Genomic DNA, 19752 nt, shown 5'->3' on the forward strand with positions numbered 1-19752 from the left:
AAATGGAGACCATTTTCTATTCATCCTTATAGCTCCAGTTTTAACTAGGAGTTGACATATCATGCATATGTCTTCATTAAAAGATTTTTATTTAATAATTTTTTCTCTTGTAGATCTGCAATACATTCCCCATGCTCATTGATTATTTCCCAGGGAGTCATAACAAATTTCTTAATAATGATGCTTATTTAAAGATTTGTGTTTTGAAGAAAGTGAAAAAACATCAAGAATCCTTGGACATTAACAACCCTCAGGACTTCATTGATTGTTTCCTGGTCAAAATGGAACAGGTAAGATGTTAGAAGCAGCTCAGTTATTTGTTTGCTTGTGCAGTTTGTGTTTCATTGAATAGTTCTGTACTTAATACCCAGTAACACTATCCCTAATAAAAAAAAAAAATAGGGATGGTTAAATGGTCAGGCCAGAAATGCTTGACTGCCACTTTTTGTACCTATATGTGCATTGATCTGCACTGAGCATCATGGAATAATTTAAAATTGAATTGTCAAATAGAGTACATAGATCCTGTTCTTTAGGTAATAATAATCCACCAGAAGAGAAACCAAACACATCTCAGGTGAAATAGAATCAATTACAAATAAGCTAAAATATAGGAAATACCATGCCACCAAATGAAGATGCCAATGATCATTTCCCACAGTGAGAAGGAAAGGCTTGGCCTAGGTAAACTTTCTGTGTGTGCTGAGGTTTGGTGTAGATCTCAATATATTTTCAGGGCAGGTCAGGAAAAGGCATTACAGATGAGTTCAGTAGTGTATTCAAGGGATGAAAAGTGTGTAGTGTGAAAAAGATAAAAGAGATGAAAAGGCAAAGTCTTCATTGAGTGTTTCTAAACATGAATTTGGACAGATAGGGAATTGCTGTTAGTGTCTTTCAGGTAAGCTGTAAACATAAATGCTGGCATGGAAAGTTTGATCTGCTCAGGTGGGTAGATTATGAGTCACAACAGGATGGAATGCAGATAATTAGGGAAATTGTCCCGGTATCTTTAGGACACTCTATATGATGAGAATGGAGCTTAAGGGCCATCTGAGATATTTTTCATTTATTTAGGCTTGGTCTTTTTTTTTTTTATAATTTTTATTGTGCTTTAAGTGAAAGTTTACAAATCAAGTCAGTCTCTCACACAAAAATATATATACACCTTGCTACATACTCCCAAATACTCTCCCCCTAATGAGAACAGCCCACTCTCTCTTTCCACTCTCTCTTTTTGTGTGCATTTTGCCAGCGTCTAACCCCCTCTACCCTCTCACATCCCCTCCAGGCAGGAGATACTAACATAGTCTCAAGTGTCCACCTCATCCAAGAAGCTCACTCCTCACCAGCACCCCTCTCCAACCCATTGTCCAGTCCAATCCATGTCTGAAGAGTTGGCTTCAGGAATGGTTTCTGTCCTGGGCCAACAGAAGGTCTGGGGGCCATGACCACCGGGGTTCTTCTAGTCTCAATCAGACCATTAAGTCGGGTCTTCTCATGAGAATTTGGGGTCTGCCTCTCACTGCTCTCCTGCTCCCTCAGGGGTTCTCTGTTGTGTTCTCTGTCAGGGCAGTCATCGGTTGTAGCCGGGCACCATCTAGTTCTTCTGGTCTCAGGATGATGTAGTCTCTGGTTCAGGTCGCCCTTTCTGTCTCTTGGGCTCATAATTACCCTGTGTCCTTGGTGTTCTTCATTCTCCTTTGATCCAGGTGGGTTGAGGCTCATTGATGCATCTTAGATGGCCACTTGCTAGCGTTTAAGACTCCAGACACCACTCTTCAAAGTGGGATGCAGGATGTTTTCTTAATAGATTTTATTATGCCAATTGACTTAGATGTCTCCTGAAACCATGGTCACCAGACCCCTGCCCCTGCCTTTGAAGCATTCAGTTTATTCAGGAAACTTCTTTGCTTTTGGCTTAGTCCAGTTGTGCTGACCTCTCCTGTATTGTGTGTTGTCTTTCCTTTCACCTAAAGTAGTTCTTATCTACTATCTAATTAGTGAATACCCCTCTCCCACCCTACCTCCCTCCCCCATCTCATAACCACAAAAGAATGTTTTCTTCTCAGTTTAAACTATTTCTCAAGTGCTTATAATAGTGGTCTTATACAATATTTGTCCTTTTGCAACAGACTAATTTCACTCAGCATAATGCCTTCCAGGTTCCTCCATGTTATGAAATGTTTCACAGATTCATCACTGTTCTTTATCGATGTGTAATATTCCATTGTGTGAATATACCATAATTTATTTATTCATTCATCCGTTGATGGGCACCTTGGTTGCTTCCTTGTTTTTGCTATTGTAAACAGTGCCTTAAACAGTGCTGCAATAAACATGGGTGTGCATATATCTGTTCATGTAAAGACTCTTGTTTTTCTAGGATATATTCCGAGGAGTGGGATTGCTGGGTCATATGGTAGTTCTATTTGTAGCTTTTCGAGGAAGTGCCAAATCAATTTCCAAAGTGGTTGTACCATTTGACATTCCCACCAGCGTACATAAGTGTTCCAATCTCTCCACTGCCTCTCCAACATTTATTATTTTGTGTTTTTTGGATTAATACCAGCCTTGTTGGAGTGAGATGAAATCTCATTGTAGTTTTGATTTGCATAAAAAAATTTTTTTTTAATAGCTAATGATCGTCAAAAAAAAATTATTATTATTTTTTTAATGATCGTGAGCATTTCCTCATGTATCTGTTAACTACCTGAATGTCTTCTTTAATGAAGTGTCTATTCATAACTTTTGTCCATTTTTTAATTGGGTTATTTGTCTTTTTGTAGTTGAGTTTTTGCAGTATCATGTAGATTTTAGAGATCAAGTGCTGATCAGAAATGTCGTAGCTAAAAACTTTTTCCCAGTCTGTAGGTAGTGTTTTTACTCTTTTGGTGAAGTCTTTGGATGAGCATAAGTATTTCATTTTTAGGAGCTCCCAGTTATCTAGTTTTTCTTCTGCATTCTTAATAATGTTTTGTATAGTGTTTATGCCACGTGTTAGGCCTCCTAATGTTGTCCCTTTTTTTTTCTACCATGATCTTTATCATTTTAGATTTTATATTTAGGTCTTTGATCCATTTTGAGCTCGTTTTTGTGCATGGAGTGAGGTGTGGGTCTTGTTTCATTTTTTTGCAGATGGATATCCAGTTATGCCAGCATCATTTGTTAAAAAGACTGTCTTTTCCCATTTAACTGTTTTGGGGCCTTTGTCAAATATCAGTATGCTCATATGTGGATGGATTTATGTCTGGATTCTCAATTCTGTTCCATTGGTCTGTGTATCTGTTGTTGTACTAGTACCAGGCTGTTTTGACTACTGTGGTGGTATAGTAGGTTCTAAAATCAGGTACAGTAAGGCCTCCCACTTTGTTCTTCTTTTTCAGTAATGCCTTACTTATCCGGGGCCTCTTTCCCTTCCATATGAAGTTGGTGATTTGTTTCTCCATCTCATTAAAGAATGTCATTGGAATTTGGATTGGAATTGCATTAAATGTATAGATCGATTTCGGTAGAATAGTCATTTTTATAACGTTAAGTCTTCCTATCCATGAGCAAGGTATGTTTTTCCACTTATATAAGTCCCTTTTGGTTTCTTGCAGAAGTGTATTGTAGTTTTCTTTGTATAATAAGTCTTTTACATCTCTGGTAAGGTTTAATTCTAAGTATTTTATCTTCTTGGGGGCCACTGTAAATGGCATTGGTTTGTTGATTTCCTCTTCGATGTTCTTTTTGTTCGTGTAGAGGAATCCAACTGATTTTTGTATGTTTATCTTGTATCCTGACACTCTGCTGAACTCTTCTATTAGTTTCAGTAGTTTTCTTGAGGATTCTTTAGGGTTTTCTGTGTATAAGATCATGTCATCTGCAAATAGAAACAATTTTACTTCCTCCTTGCCAATCTGGATGCCTTTTATTTCTTTATCTAGCCTATTCTCTCTGGCTAGGATTTCCAACACAATGTTGAATAAGAGTGGTGATAAAGGGCATCCTTGTCTGGTTCCCTATCTCAGTAGGAATGATTTCAGGTTCTCTCCATTTAGGGTGATGGTGGTATTGACTTTGTATAAATGCCCTTTATTATGTTGAGGAATTTCCCTTCTTTTCCTATTTTTTTTTGCTGAGAGTTGTTATCATGAATGGGTGTTGAACTTTGTCAAATGTCTGTTCTGCATCAATTGTTAAGAACATGTGATTCTTGTCTTTTGTTTGGTTTATGTGGTGGGTTACATTAATTGTTTTTCTAGTATTGAACCATCCCTGCATACTTGGTATGAATCCCACTTGGTCATGGTGAATTATTATTATTATTTTTTTGATATGTTGTTGAATTCTTGGCTTGAAATTTGTTGAGGATTTTTGTGTCTATGTTCAAGAGGGATATAGGTGTATAATTTTCTTTTTTTGTGGTGTCTTTACCTGGCTTTGGTGTCTGGAATATGGTGGCTTCATAGAATGAGTTTGGTAGTAGTCTGTCCTTTTCTATGCTCTGAAATACCTTTAGTAGTAGTGGTGTTAACTCTTCTCTGAAAGTTTGTTAGAACTCTGCTGTGAATCCATCAGGACCAGGGCTTTTTTTTTTTTTGATGGGAGTTTTTTGATTACCTTTTCAATCTCTTCTGTTGTTATGGGTCTATTTAGTTGTTCTACCTCTGTTTGCATTAGTTTAGGTACGTAGTGTTTTTCTAGGAATTCATCCATTTCTTCTAGGTTTTCAGATTTGTTAGAGTACAATTTCTCGTAGTAACCTGATATGATTCTTTTAATTTCGGTTGGGTCTGTTGTAATATCGCCCATCTCATTTCTTATTCTGGTTATTTGCTTCCTCTCCTCTTTTTATTTCATCAGTTTGGCCAGTGGTTTGTCAATTTTTTTGATTCTTTCAAAGAACCAGCTTTTGGTCTTGTTAATTCTTTCAATTGTTTTTCTGTTTTATTTAGTTCTGCTCTAATTTTTATTATTTGTTTTCTTCTGGTGCCTTTTGTTTTCTTTTGTTGCTCTCTTTCTGTTTGTTCAAGTTGTAGTTATAATTCCTTGATTTTGGCCCTTCCTTCTTTTTGTATGTGTGCATTTATTGACATAAATTTGCTTCCGAGCACCTATTTTGCTGTGTCCCAAAGTTTCTGGGAAGTGTTTTCATTCTCATTGGATTATATGAATTTCTTTATTCCATCCTTAATGTTTTCTATTATTCAGTCTTTTTTGAGCAGGGTGTTGTTCACTTTCCAAGTGTTTGATTTCTTTTCCCTGCTTTTTCTGTTATTGATTTCCACTTTTATGGCCTTATGGTTAGAGAAGATCATTTGTAATATTTCAATGTTTTGGATTCTGCTAAGGCTTGCTTTATGATCTAATATGTGGTCTATTCTAGAGAATGTTCCATGTGCACTAGAAAAGAAAGTATACTTGGTTGCTGTTGGGTGGAGTGTTTTTTATATGTCTATGAGGTCAAGTTGGTTGATTATGGCATTTAGATCTTCCGTGTCTCTACTGAGCTTCTTTCTGGATGTCCAGTCCTTCACTGAAAGTGGTGTGTTGAAGTTTCCTACTGTTATTGTGGAGCTATGTATCTCACTTTTCAATGCTGATAGATTTGTTTTATGTATCTTGCAGCCCTGTCATTGGGTGCATAAATATTTAATATGGTTATATCTTCTTGGTGTATTGTCCCTTTAATCATTATATAGTGTCCTTCCTTATCCTTTATGACAGATTTAACTTTAAAGTCAATTTTGTCAGAAATTAATATTGCCACTCCTGCTCTTTTTTGATTGTTGTTTGCTTTTTATTTATTTTTTTCATCTTTTCAGTTTTAGTTTTTTTGTTTCTCTAAGTCTAAGGTGTGTCTCTTGTAGTCAGGATATAGATGGATCTTGTTTTTTAATCCATTCTGCCACTCTCTGTCTCTTTTTTGGTGCATTTAGTGCATTTACATTCAGAGTAATTATGGATAGGTATGAATTTAGTGCTATCATTTTGATGTCTTTTTTTGTGTGTTGTTGACAGTTTCTTCTTCTCACTTAATTTTATGTGCTGAGTAGATTATCTTTATATATTGTCCTTTCCTCATATTTGTTGCTGATATTTTGTTTCTGCTGAGTCTCTATTTTATTCTTGTATTTTATTTTGATGAGCAGGATAGTTTGTCTCTTTTTGGGTTGCCTTATTATTTACCCCTATTTTTCTAAATTGAAGCCTAACTTTTATTTCTTTGTATTGCCATATCTTCCTTTCCATATGGAAGGTCTGTGATTAAATTTCTTAGTCCCTTTTTGTTATTTTAATGTTTTCCTCTTTTATATAATAACATCACTGTTATCCTGTTTTTTTTTTTTTTTCCTGTCTGGGTTGACTTCTGTTTGCTCTGCCTAGTGTTCTAGTCTTGGGTTGATACCTGATATTATTGATTTTCTAACGAAAGAACTCCCTTTAGTATTTCTTGTAGTTTTGGTTCAGTTTTTATGAATTCCCTAAACTTGTGTTTATCTGGAAATGTCTTAATTTCACCTTCATATTTAAGAGACAGTTTTGCTGGATATATGATTTTTGGCAGGCAATTTTTTTCCTTCAATTTTTTAAGTATGTCATGCTATTGCCTTCTTGCCTGCATGGTTTCTGCTGAGTAATCCAAGCTTATTCTTATTGGCTCTCCTTTGTAGGTGACTTTTAGTTTATCCCTTACTGCTCTCATAATTTTCTCTTTATCTTTGGTTTTAGCAAGTGTGATTATAATATGTCTTGGTGACTTTCTTTTAAGATCTACCTCATGTGGAGTTCGATGAGCATCTTGGATAGATATCTTCTCATCTTTCATGATATCAGGGAAGTTTTTTGCCAACAAATCCTCGACAATTCTCTCTGTATTTTCTGTTACCCCTCCTTGTTCTGATACTGCAATTACTCATAGGTTATTTCTCTTGATAGAGTCCCACATGATTCTTACGTCTTCTTCTTCTTCATTTTTTAAAAAAATTCTTTTATCTGATTTTTCTTCAAAAATATTAGTGTTAAGTGATTTACCTTCAAGTTCAGAAATTCTGGCTTCTACTTGCTCAATTCTGCTCCTCTGACCTTTCTTTTGAGTTGTCTACTTCTGTAATTTTATTTCTGATTGCTGTCTGGTAACTCCTCATTGCTTCTGAATGGTCTTTTTCTCCCCGTGCCCCTCAGTTCTTTTTCTAAGCTTGCTTTTGAAGCTCAGGGCTCCCAGCTTGTCACAAATATACTTGTTTCACTTGTTTTTTTTCTGGTCTTTGTTGTAAAGAGGCCTCGCTGGAAAGTAAAAAAAAAAAAAAAAAGCATCTGTCTACTCTGCCGTCTTGGCTTGGCCTCCTAGACTTTGTCTTAATGAGAGTGTAGACTTTGGAAATGCAGAGGTGTCTGAAATAAAATCAGAGTCGTCCATTTTGTCATGTTCTCAGAGGCTTAGGACAAGGATCAGTGAAGCAGTGCCACCGAGTTATAGAAGAAACTATATTTTAGAAGAAATGAATCAAATAAGATAGGGAAACGAAAAAAGTTGTGTTAATTTGGTTAAGCGTTTATGTTAGAGGAGCCATATACAGTATGGTTTTAGTAGAGAGGGGAGGATGAGAGCCAAATTACTGGGGAATATATGTGAAATTTCAGTTATGAGACAAGACGCCATATAGATGCCATAGAGATATGTGCTTAGGTACAAGGTTCTCATTTAAATGGAGAGAGGTAGAATACAGAACAATCTAAAAAGTGCTAACTCTAAATAAGGAGTTTCCTTCCTCTGGGGTCACCATTATTATATTCAGCCACTTTTTTCAGCACTGGGCAGAAAAGAGAAATCAGAAGCCCAAAATGGGAAGGAGTAAAACACTGAAGGAGGTAACATTCAAAGAATTATCCATGGAACGCTCTCAAGGAGGTGGAATGGTTTGAAGAACCTGGGGAAGGGAAGAAGGAAATTACTTCCTCTGTCAGCTTTTGCTGCCACTAGGGCAATGATTCTTATCCTTTCCTGTGGTGCAGTTATTTTGAGAATCTGATTCAAGGTGTGGATGCTTTCTCAGAAGTGTCCACTTCAGTTGCATCTGCATGATATTTACCAATGCACCTGCATGAGTTCTTGGTATTTTGCTCACATTTACAGCAGGTTACTTAATGCTTTGAAGCATCTCCTGTTATCCCAGGTCAAGGAGGGCTATGAGTTCTCTGGTATTTCAATTACAAGCTAGCCATGCATTGAAGCATACTTGATGGCAACTAACAACAATGATCTCAATGCAATATTTAAAAACAGCAATGTTTTTCGTGGCCTCACTATTGTATTTAGAGTCTAGATTTATTTTTTTGTTAACCTAAAATGAGATATAATTTCCATACCACACAATTCACCCATTCAAAATGTATAATTCAAAGATTTTTAGTTTATTCAGAATTCTGCAACCATAACCACAATCAATTTCAGAATATTTCCATCAACCTGAAAGAAACCACATACCTTTTAGCAATTATCCTGCATTTTCCAAAAACCTTCCTAGCCCTGTGAATTTTAGGATAACTATATCAATTTCTGCAAAAGAAGAGAGTTTGGATTTTGATAAGGATCTCGTTAAATCTGTAGACCTAGTATGGGAGTAATGCCATGTTAGCAATATTAAGTGTTACAATCTATGAAAATGAAGTGTCTTTCCACTTACATACCAAAAAAAAAAAACACGAACCCATTGGCATCGAGTCGATGCCAACTCATAGTGGCCCTATAAGACAGAGTAGAACTGCCCCATAGAGTTTCCAAGGAGCACCTGGTGGATTTGAACTGGTGACCTTCTTGTTTGCAGCCATTAGCACTTAACCACTATGCCACCAGGGTTTCTCACTTACATAGGTGTGCACACATAACCAGTGAGTCTCCAAATTCACTCAAATAGATGAAAATATTAATATTGGTATACAAGAACCCTGGTCTTCTTCTTGGCTTTAGAATGATTTTGAGTTGATGAGTTTAGGAAACAATGAAATTAATATTACCAAGGGAGGTGACCAGATTTGTCTAGAATGCTCATCCATTGATAGGGTTAAGACAGTCTTAAAGGGGTTAATTACATAATGTTAGGCATGCTGCTGATTGCCAGGAGATTATAAGAGCCTCATTAAAATAATGCTGCTGTACCTTACTGTTTAGGAAAAGAGTTTTTCTTTAGGTATGTAAATTACCCCTTTAGTCAGTTTTTCAAACTGCCCTTTTTTTATTGTTTGTTCAATGTCCCATAATCCCCTAGACCTAAACCAAACTTACTTGTTCTTGTCAATTGCTTTTCCTGTTCCAACTTCCAATTCATGAGAACTCCAGTCAGTCCCTTAGTCTCAGCATCTGCATTATTCCTGCTTTCTCCTTCACTCTATGGGCAATTAATGCCCTAACTCTCTATCTTCATGTTTGTTGAGTCTCTTTAATTTGTATTGTTGTTGTTGTTAGGTGCCATCAAGTCGGTTCCGACTCATAGCAACCCTATGCGCAACAGAACGAAACACTGCCTGGTCCCGCGCCATCCTTACAATCGTAATGCTTGAGCTCATTGTTGCAGCCACTGTGTCAATCCACCTCGTTCAGGGTCTTCCTTTTTTCCGCTGACCCTGTACTCTGCCAAGCATGATGTCCTCCAGGGACTGATCCCTCCTGACAACGTGTCCAAAGTATAGAAGACGCAGTCTCGCCATCTTTGCCTCTAAGGAGCATTCTGGCTGCACTTCTTCCAAGACAGATTGGTTCGTTCTTTTGGCAGTCCGTGGTATATTCGATATTCTTCGCCAACACCACAATTCAAAGGCGACAACTATTCTTTGATCTTCTTTATTCAGTGTCCAGCTTTCACATGCATATGATGTGATTGAAAATACCACGGCCTGGGTCAGGTGCACCTTTGTTCTTCAACGCTTTGAAGAGGTCCTTTGCAGCACATTTGCCCAATGCAATGCGTCTTTTGATCGCTTGACTGATGCTTCCATGGCTGTTGATTGTGGATCCAAGTAAAATGAAATCCTTGACAACTTCAATCTTTTCTCCGTTTATCATGAAGTCGCTCATTGGTCCAGTTGTGAAAATTTTTGTTTGCTTTATGTTGAGGCGTAATCCATACTAAAGGCTGTGGTCTTTGACCTTCATTAGTAAGTGCTTCAAGTCCTCTTCACTTTCAGCAAGCAAGGTTGTGTCATCTGCATAACGCAGGTTGTTAATGAGTCTTCCTCCAGTCCTGATCCCCGGTTCTTCTTCATATAGTCCAGCTTCTCGTATTATTTGTTCAGCATACAGATTAAATAGATATGGTGAGAGAATACAACCCTGACGCACACCTTTCCTGACTTTAACCCAATCAGTATCCCCTTGTTCTGTCCGAACAAAACTGCCTCTTGATCTTTGTAAAGGTTCCACATGAGCACAATTAAGTGTTCTGGAATTCCTATTCTTTGCAGTGTTATCCATAGTTTGTTATGATCCACACAGTCGAATGCCTTTGCATAGTCAATAAAACACAGGTCAACACCCTTCTGGTATTCTCTGCTTTCAGCCAGGATCCATCTGACATCAGTAATGATATCCCTGGTTCCATGTCCTCTTCTGAAGCTGGCCTGAATTTTTGGCAGTTCCCTGCCAATATACTGCTGCAGCCGTTTTTGAATGATCTTCAGCAAAATTTTGCTTTTGTGTGATATTAATGATATTGTTCTATAATTTCCACATTCGGTTGGATCACCTTTCTTGGGAATAGGCATAAATATGGATCTCTTGCAGTCAGTTGGCCAGGGAGCTGTCTTCCATATTTCTTGGCATAGATGAGTGAGCACCTCCAGCGCTGCATCTCTTTGTTGAAAGATCTCAATGGATATTCCATCAATTCCTGGAGCCTTGTTTTTCACCAATGCCTTCAGAGCAGCTTGGACTTCTTCCTTCAGTACCATCAGTTCCTGATCATATGCCACCTTTTGAAATGCTTGAATATCAACTAATTCTTTTTGGTATAATGACTCTGTGTATTCCTTCCATCTTCTTTTGATGCTTCCTGCGTCGTTTAATATTTTCCCCATAGAATCCTGCACTGTTGTAACTCGAGGCTCGAATTTTCCTTCAGTTCTTTCAGCTTGAGAAACGCTGAGTGCGTTCTTCCCTTTTGGTTTTCCATCTCCAGCTCTTTGCATATGTCATAATTATACTTTACTCTGTGTTCTCGAGAGGTCCTTTGAAATCTTCTGTTCAGTTCTTTTACTTCATCAATTCTTCCTTTTGCTTTAGCTGCTCGATGCTCAAGAGCAAGCTTCAGAGTCTCCTCTGATATCCATCTTGGTCTTTTCTTTCTTCCTGTCTTTTCAGTGACCTCTTGCTTTCTTCATGGATGATGTCCTTGATGTCATTCCACAACTCATCTGGTCTTCCATCAGTAGTGTTCAATACGTCAAATCTATTCTTGAGATGGTCTCTAAATTCAGGCAGGATTTACTCAAGGTCATATTTTGGCTCTCGTGGACTTGCTCTGATTTTCTTCAGTTTCAGCTTGAACTTCCATATGAGCAATTGACGGCCTGTTCCACAGTCAGCCCCTGGCCTCATTCTGACTGATGATATTAAGCTTTTGTATCATCTCTTTCCACAGATGTAGTCAATTTGATTTCTGTGTGTTCCATCTGGCGAGGTCCATGTGTATAGTCGCCGTTTATGTTGGTGAAAGAAGGTATTTACAATGAGAAGTCGTTGGTCTTGCAAAATTCTATCATTCGATCTCCGGCATTGTTTCTATCACTAAGACCATATTTTCCAACTACTGATCCTCCTTGTTTGTTTCCAACTTTTGCATTCCAATCACCAGTAATTATCAATGCATCTTGATTGCATGTTCGATCAATTTCAGACTGCAGCAGCTGATAAAAATCTTCTATTTCTTCATCTTTGGCCCTAGTGGTTGGTGCATAAATTTGAATAATAGTCATATTAACTGCTCTTCCTTGTAGGCATATGGATATTATCCTATCACTGACAGCATTGCACTTCAGGATAGATCTTGAAATGTTATTTTTGACCATGAATGCAACACCATTCCTCTTTGAGTTGTCATCCCCAGCATAGTAGACTATATGACTGCCCAATTCAAAATGGCCAATACCAGTCCATTTCAGTTCACTAATGCCTAGGGTATCAATGTTTATGCTTTCCATTTCATTTTTGATGATTTCCAATTTTCTTAGATTCATACTTTGTACCTTCCAGGTTCCAATTATTAATGGATGTTTGCAGCTGTTTCTTCTCATTTTGAGTCATGCCACATCAGCAAATGAAGGTCCCGAAGGCTTTGCTCCATGCACGTCATTAAGGCCGACTCTACTTTGAGGAGGCAGCTCTTCCCCGGTCATCTTTTGAGTGCCTTCAAACCTGGGGGGCTCATCTTCCAGCACGATATCAGACAATGTTCCTCTGCTATTCATAAGGTTTTCACTGGCTAATGCTTTTCAGAAGTAGACTGTTGGGTCCTTCTTCCTAGTCTGTCTTAGTCTGGAAGCTCAGCTGAAACCTGTCCTCCATGGGTAACCCAGCTGGTATCTGAATACCAGTGGCATAGCTTCCAGCATCACAGCAACACACAAGCCCCCACAGTACAAGAAGCTGACAGATACATGGGGGTACACATTTTGGGGTGTATGTATATATACATATACATAAAACAACAAAATTTTGTTTTTTGTTTTATGTACATATATATATATAATAAGAACACACACTGCATACACACATCAAAATAAGTTTTCACTGTTTTTTTTTTTTGGAAGTAGACCGTTTATATACATATTTTTTGTCATCTGTGCTAGTCTGGAAGTTCAGCTGAAACCTCTCCACCATGGGTAACCCTGCTGGTGTGTGAAACAGCAGTGGCATAGATTCCAGCATCACAGCAATATGCAAGCCACCACGGTTGGACAAACTGACAATTGAAAACCTATGGATAGCAGCAGAGCATTGTCTGATATAGTGCTGGAAGATGAGCCCTTTAGGTTGGAAGATACACAAAATATGACTGGGAAGAGCTGCTGCCTGAATGTAGAGTAGGTCTTAATGACTGGATGGAGTAAAGATTTTGGGGCCTTCATTTACTGATTGAAAGACTCAAAATGAGAAGAAATAGCTGCAAACTTACTTTAGTAATTGGAAGTTGGAATGCACGAAGTATGAATCAGGACAAATTGGAAGTTATTAAAAAAAAAATGGAAGGCTTTAAGATCAACAGCCTAGGCTTTAGTGAGCTGAAAAGGACTGGTACTGGCCATTCTGAATTAGGTAATCATATGGTCTACTATACTGGGAATGACAAAGTGAAGACGAAAGGTGTCCCGTTCATTGTCAAAAAGAACATTTCAAGATCTATCCTAAAATACAAAGCTGTTAGTGGTAGGATAATATCCATATGCCTATAAGGGAAGGAAACTGGTTAATATGACTATTTTTTAAATTTATGTACCAACCACTAATGCCAAAGATGAAGTAACTGAAGATTTCTTCAATGTTGCTGTAAAAAAATTATCATTGTGTGCTTACAAAAATACCTCATTGGGGGAGGGTCCGGTTGTCACGCAAACATAGAGGGAGTGCATTATTAGTGTAAAAATACAGTATACATGTAGGCCTCACCAGACTGAATATACAGGAATCATACCGACTACTTTTGTGGAAAGAAATGACCAAGAACCTCAATATCATCAGTCAGAACAATGCTAAGGGCAATACGTGGAAGAAACCATCAATTGAGACGTTTCAGCAAACAAATGAAACACTGGAAATACTCACTATCTGTTTCAAGAATTTGGAAAATTGCTACCTGGCCAACCAACTGGAAGAGATCAATATACATGCCCATTCCAAAGGTGATTCAACAGAAGGCATAAATCATCCAACATTATCATTAATATCACATATAATTTTGCTGATGATAATTCAAAAATGGTTGCAACAGTGCATCAACAGGAAACTGCCAGAATTTCAAGCAAGATTCAGAAGAGGATGCAGAACGAGGGATATGATTACTGATGTGAAATGCATTCTGGCTAAAAGCAGAGGATACCAGAAAGATGTTTACCTGTGTTTTATTGGCTATGCAAAGGCATTTGATTGTGTGGATCATAACAAATTATGGATAAACATTGAGGAGAATGGGAATTGCAGAACACATAATTGTGCTCATGAGGAATCTGTACATAGATCAAGAGGCAGCCATTGGACTAGAACAAGGGGGACACTGTGTAATTTAAAGTCAGGAAAGGTGTGTGTCAGGGTTGTATCCTTTCACCATACTTATTCAATCTGTATGCTGAGCAAATAACTGGAGAAGCTGGACTATATGAAGAAGAATGGGGCATCAGGATTGGAAGAAAACTCGTTAACATTTTGCATTGTGCAGATGACACAACCTTGGTTGCTGAAAGTGAAGAGGACTTGAAGCACTTACTGATGAAGATCAAAGACCATAGTCTTTGGTATAAATTACACCTCCAAGTGAAAAAAAAAAACAAAAAATCCTCACAATTGGACCAGTAAGCAACATCATGATAAACAGAGAAAAGTTTGAAGTTGTCAAGGATTTCATTTTACTTGGATCCACAATCAACCCCCACAGAAGCAGCAGTCAAGAAATCCAAGGGCTTATTGCATTGGGCATATCTGCTTTAAGAAAAAAACAAAAACAAAAAACCAAACTCACTGCCATTCATTCACTTCCGACTCATAGCAACCATATAGGGCAGGGTAAAACTGACCCATAGAGTTTCTATGGAGCACCTGATGGATTTGAACTGCTGGCCTTTTGGTTAGCAGCCATAGCTCTTAATGACTATGCCACAATGTTTTCCTATCTGCTGTAAAAAACATCTTTAAAGTGTTAAAAAGTAAAGACGTCACCTTGGAGACTAAGGTACGCCTAACCCAAGCCATGACGCTTTCAGTCACCTCATATGCATGCAAAAGCTGGACAATGAATAAGGAAGACAGAAGAAGTATTGCCACCTTGGAATTATGGTGTTGTCGAAGAATATTGAATATACCATGAACTGCCAAAAGAACGAACAGATCTGTCTTGGAAGAAACACGGCCAGAATGCTCCGTAGAAGCTAGGATGGGGAGACTTTGTCTCACATACTTTGGACATATTATCAGGAGGGATCAATCCCTGGAGAAGGAGGACATCATGCTGGGTAGAGGGTCAGTGAAAAAGAAGAAGACTCTCAATGAAATGGATTGACACAGTGGTTGCAACAATGGGCTCCAGCATAACAACGATTGCGAGAATGGCCCAGACCTGGCAGTGTTTTTTTTATTGTACGTAGGGCAGATATGAGTTGGAACTGACTCGACGGCACATAAAAAATATTCATACATATATACATACAAAATTATATACCTATACATGTATATACACACACATGTACATATACATGTGTACAGTAATCCCTGAATTACGACAGGGCTCTGTTCCAATGATCCATCATAAATCGGTTCTGATGTAAATTGAATACCCTTTTTTTTTTTTTTTTTAGTTTTTGTTGTTATTCCCTTTATTATCAGTATCTTTATGTCTGGCAGTGTTTTGAACAGTAAATCATAAAACTGAACATCTGCGAGTGAACATCTAAGAATGATAACATCATCAAATTATGGGCTACAACATATTACTAACGAAAAGATATATATATAAAAAAAACAAACTGAAAACAAAACGCATACAATTGTAAGTGCGGTTCATTGTAACTAGAGTATGTCATAAGTTGGGGACTACATATATATATGTATATATATATATGTATATATATATGCACACACACACGCACACAAAAATACACATATGTATATATCTATATGTATATCTATACTTGTACACACACCCATATCTTTATTTTCTCCTGTCTTTTATTCCATTTTCATATAACATAAGATGTATTAATAATAATTAACTTTACCTCATAGTATTTAAATCACAAGATATCAAGAGAAGAGGGTACAAAATCCAAGGAATTTGTATTCTCATCTATTGAAATGGTTAGATCTGTGCTGGCTCAGTGGTTAAGAGCCACGAATTCACCAGCCACTCCTTGGAAACCCTATGGGGCAGTTCTACTCTATCCTATAGGGTCGCTATGAGTCAGAATCAATTTGATGACAAAGGGTTTGTTTTTTTCTCTCTTGGCTTTTGTGAAATGGTTAGTGAGTTTTCAAATGTAAGCAGGATAGTTGTACAGTGTTAGGCAGAAGTATGACTTTTTATTGTCTGTATTTGGAAATTGTTGTTTTTGTTAGTGGACAAGAAGTCAATGCCAGCTCACGGTGACCCCTTGTTCCATAGAGCAAAATGCTGCATGGTCTTACGTCATCCTCACAATTGTCAGCACATTCCAGTCCATCCCTGTGGCCACTGTGCCAATCTGTCTCACCAAGGATCTTCCTAATGCCCTTCAGCCCTCTATTTTGCAAAACAAGATGCTCTCCTCCAAAATTTTTGGGTCTGGATGACGTGTCCAAAGCAAGTGAGTCAGACAATGTTCTCTTGTGATCCATAGTTTATTTCTGGCTAATTTTTGAAAGTAGATTGGCAGCCCTTTTTTCATAGTCTGTCTCAGCCTGGAAGCTCTGCTGAAACCTGTCCACCATGGGTGACACTGCTGGTATTTGAAATACTGCTGGATGCTTCAAACATCTTAACAAAACAAAAGACACCGCAGTATGACAAACTGACAGATAGGTAGTGAATTTGGAGATAAAGTATGGCTTAACAACACGTGTATTGTTGCCAACTTGACATGGGGTTGACTGTGATGGTTAATTTAGGTGTTGACTTGGCTAAGCTATACCTGTAAAACCAAATGAAGCCCATTGCTGTTGACTTGATTCCGACTCATAGTGACTCTATAGGACAGAGCAGAAGCCCATAGGGTTTCCAAGGAGTGGCTGGTAGATTCAAACTGCTGACGTTTTGGTTAGCAGTCGAACACTTAACCACTGCATCACTAGGGCTCCTGGCCAGTCTATAGTACCCAGTTATTTAATCAAACACTAATCTGGGTGTTGTGAAGGTGTTTGTAGTTGTGGTTAACATCTTACTTTAAGTAAAGAGACTACTCTTGACGATATGGGTGGATCTCATCCAATCAGTTGAAGATCTTAAGAGTAAAAGCTGAGGTTTCCCAGAGAAGAAGTTCTACATCAGACTGTAGTATTAACCCCTGCACGAGTTTCCATCCTGTCCACATGCCCTACAGGTTTCAGACTGGCATGCCCCTCCCCACCCCTATAATTGCCCACCTTGATAGAGTACAAAGGACACACCTGAATAAGAGCAAGTGAACTGAGGCACTTGACTAACATAAAATGACTGCTTTAGGCTTTGAGGCCCTACTCCATCTTGCCTTTTTTCTGGTATATGCTGACCCCTGACATACTGTTTAAGACCTGTAACTAAGTGTAACTAATGAAATAACTTCTGCAGTTAAGCTGGAAGAATGTCGATAAACTGTTTCCCAGGAGCCGTAAAAATGCTCCCTGTCAGATGGCCTCAAGAAATATTTCTTCCTTGATAAGGATGTAAAATTAATGTCTCAGGAAAATGGCTTGGTGCAGACAATTATCAGAAACTCCCAAGCAACTGCTTACAAGATAGGTTTCTCTTGAGCAAGCTGTTTCTAAGGAATTCTGTAACCCTCCTAGTAAGTCCACCTTACGCTGACCTAAGTTTGTAATGTCCAATGGAAATGGTACACCTTAGGTTCTTTGTTCTAATCCTTTAAAAAGTCTCTGCAACTTTGCCCCTTTGGGATAATTTGTTTCACTCTTTAAGATCAGATGTTTCACCTGTTCGGACTGCTTTTGAACATTCCGGAAATCTCTTTGCTTCAACTTCAACAGAGGATGTGTTTGTACTCTTCCACATTTAAATTGTGTCAGAAGTGGGATTTCAAAGATGCATTGCCCTTGGTGGCCTCTGGACATCAAGAACGTGAGCTCTTGGTCTACCAGTGGTGCCACTTGGGCTTGCCACCTCCCCAGATTCCAGGGGGTCGCCTCCGGTAATCTCTGTCAAAACTGAGACTCCACAATCTTGTGTTGAAGCTATTTGAGATTTACTGTTTGATTTCTTTTCTCCTGTACTTTAATTTTTAGTTCACGCTGAATGTTTTGACAAGTTTGTCCTAAAATTAAGCATGACAAATCTGCCACCTAGCCACAAATCCCTTATAAGACTCTGGTCTAATCCCAGGAAAGCTAGAAGGTTCAGCCCATTAAGTCTGGACTCGCTCTTTCTCTTCAAGTGCACATTTAAGGACCTTGAAGGGGGTATTTGTTTGAGCTCGTGATCCTCAAGAATCTCTCAGGACATAATAATTAATGCCAATTTGCAGGGGGAGGTGGCAGCTCCTGCCTGTTTTGGAAGGTTAGTGGCTACTTTGAGGATCTTTTGAACTTTCTACTTTTGTTTTCTCTGATTTTGTTGTTGTTGTTGTTAGCACTTGCGGGTTAATAGTTCTTGGTAGTATGCCTGCTTTGGTTAGTTTTTTTCTTCGTCTGTTTGTTTGTAAGATCCTTGTTGAAACTTATTAGTCTGGATTACCCCCCATAGCCTGACAGTGGTTTGATGTTCAGGTTCAAAAATACTAAAAGCTAAATATACTTGAAGTAAATTTGAATTTCATTGTTCACTTTGAGAAAATGAGTTTTATCTAAAATCTGCTTTTCTGTTGATTTGGATAGACCTTACCAAAGAATTGCTGCATATATTTTAAGAAACTAATTTACTTGTTTTGTCTTGTATAAGCCTATTTTTTGAGCTTACCTTATATACAGGTAAATTTGTGTAATTTTTTGTCTTGCTTTGGGTCTAGGTTTTTTGATTTTGTCTCAAGAAGCCATGACTAGCAGTTGTTACTTTCTTCCTTATGAGGCAGCATTTTAATCTTAAAAGAAATGCTTATTATTCTTGAGCATCTAATAGCTACTTTGAGAAATTTTGATATAAATTAATATATTTGTAAAATGCACCAAAAAAGATAAATTATTCCAACTGATTTCTATAAAGGATCCTATAAAACAGCCAGGAGAGAAAATTATGAAAATACAATTATCTCCTACTTCTGAATGGTATTACTAAATTAGATTTCAATATTTCTTCAAAGAACATACTGTAATTGGTTTAATAATAAATAAGCATTTACATAAGTTTAGTCTTTCAAATATTTCCAGGAATTAATGAAGGTGAATTTGCTCTGAACAAGATTTTTATGTTCTGTAATATGTTAATCTTAAAAGTAAAACCTTTCTAACTTAAGCTAAGTGCTATATGAAATATGAATTATTTAAGAAAACATAATTTTGAAGAACATTAGATAACTTACTGATATTAAATTGAATTAATATTCAAGTTTACACTCTTGCTTTTTATGCCATAAACCCAGTACACCCAGTGCCGTTGCATAGTGGAAAAAAATATACATAGGTCTGCTGATGAGTATGTTCATTATTGCCACTTAAAAGCTTGTACAAAAGGAAAAGTTTAAAGGTGTATAATAAAGGAAATTTAATATAATCAAAGCCTGTGAACTATAACCATGCTGTCTGACTTGCAGATCTTAGGTTTGCCAATCCCTACAGAATCAGAAGTCTCCAGCCTGACTCACAGACTTGGGACGTTCCACCTATACAACTGCCTGAGACACTTCCTTAAATGTCTCTCTATATATTTATACTTTTCACTGGTTTTGTTT

At 37.7% G+C, this 19752-nt stretch overlaps 1 pseudogene; it reads left to right on the plus strand.

Moving 5' to 3' along the window:
* The window catches only part of LOC100672893 (cytochrome P450 2C9-like), a 125976-nt pseudogene that overhangs the window by 7471 nt on the left and 98753 nt on the right, over positions 1–19752 (plus strand).

The sequence above is a fragment of the Loxodonta africana genome, chromosome 16 (genome assembly GCF_030014295.1).
Source record: "Loxodonta africana isolate mLoxAfr1 chromosome 16, mLoxAfr1.hap2, whole genome shotgun sequence".
Lineage (NCBI taxonomy): Eukaryota > Metazoa > Chordata > Mammalia > Proboscidea > Elephantidae > Loxodonta > Loxodonta africana.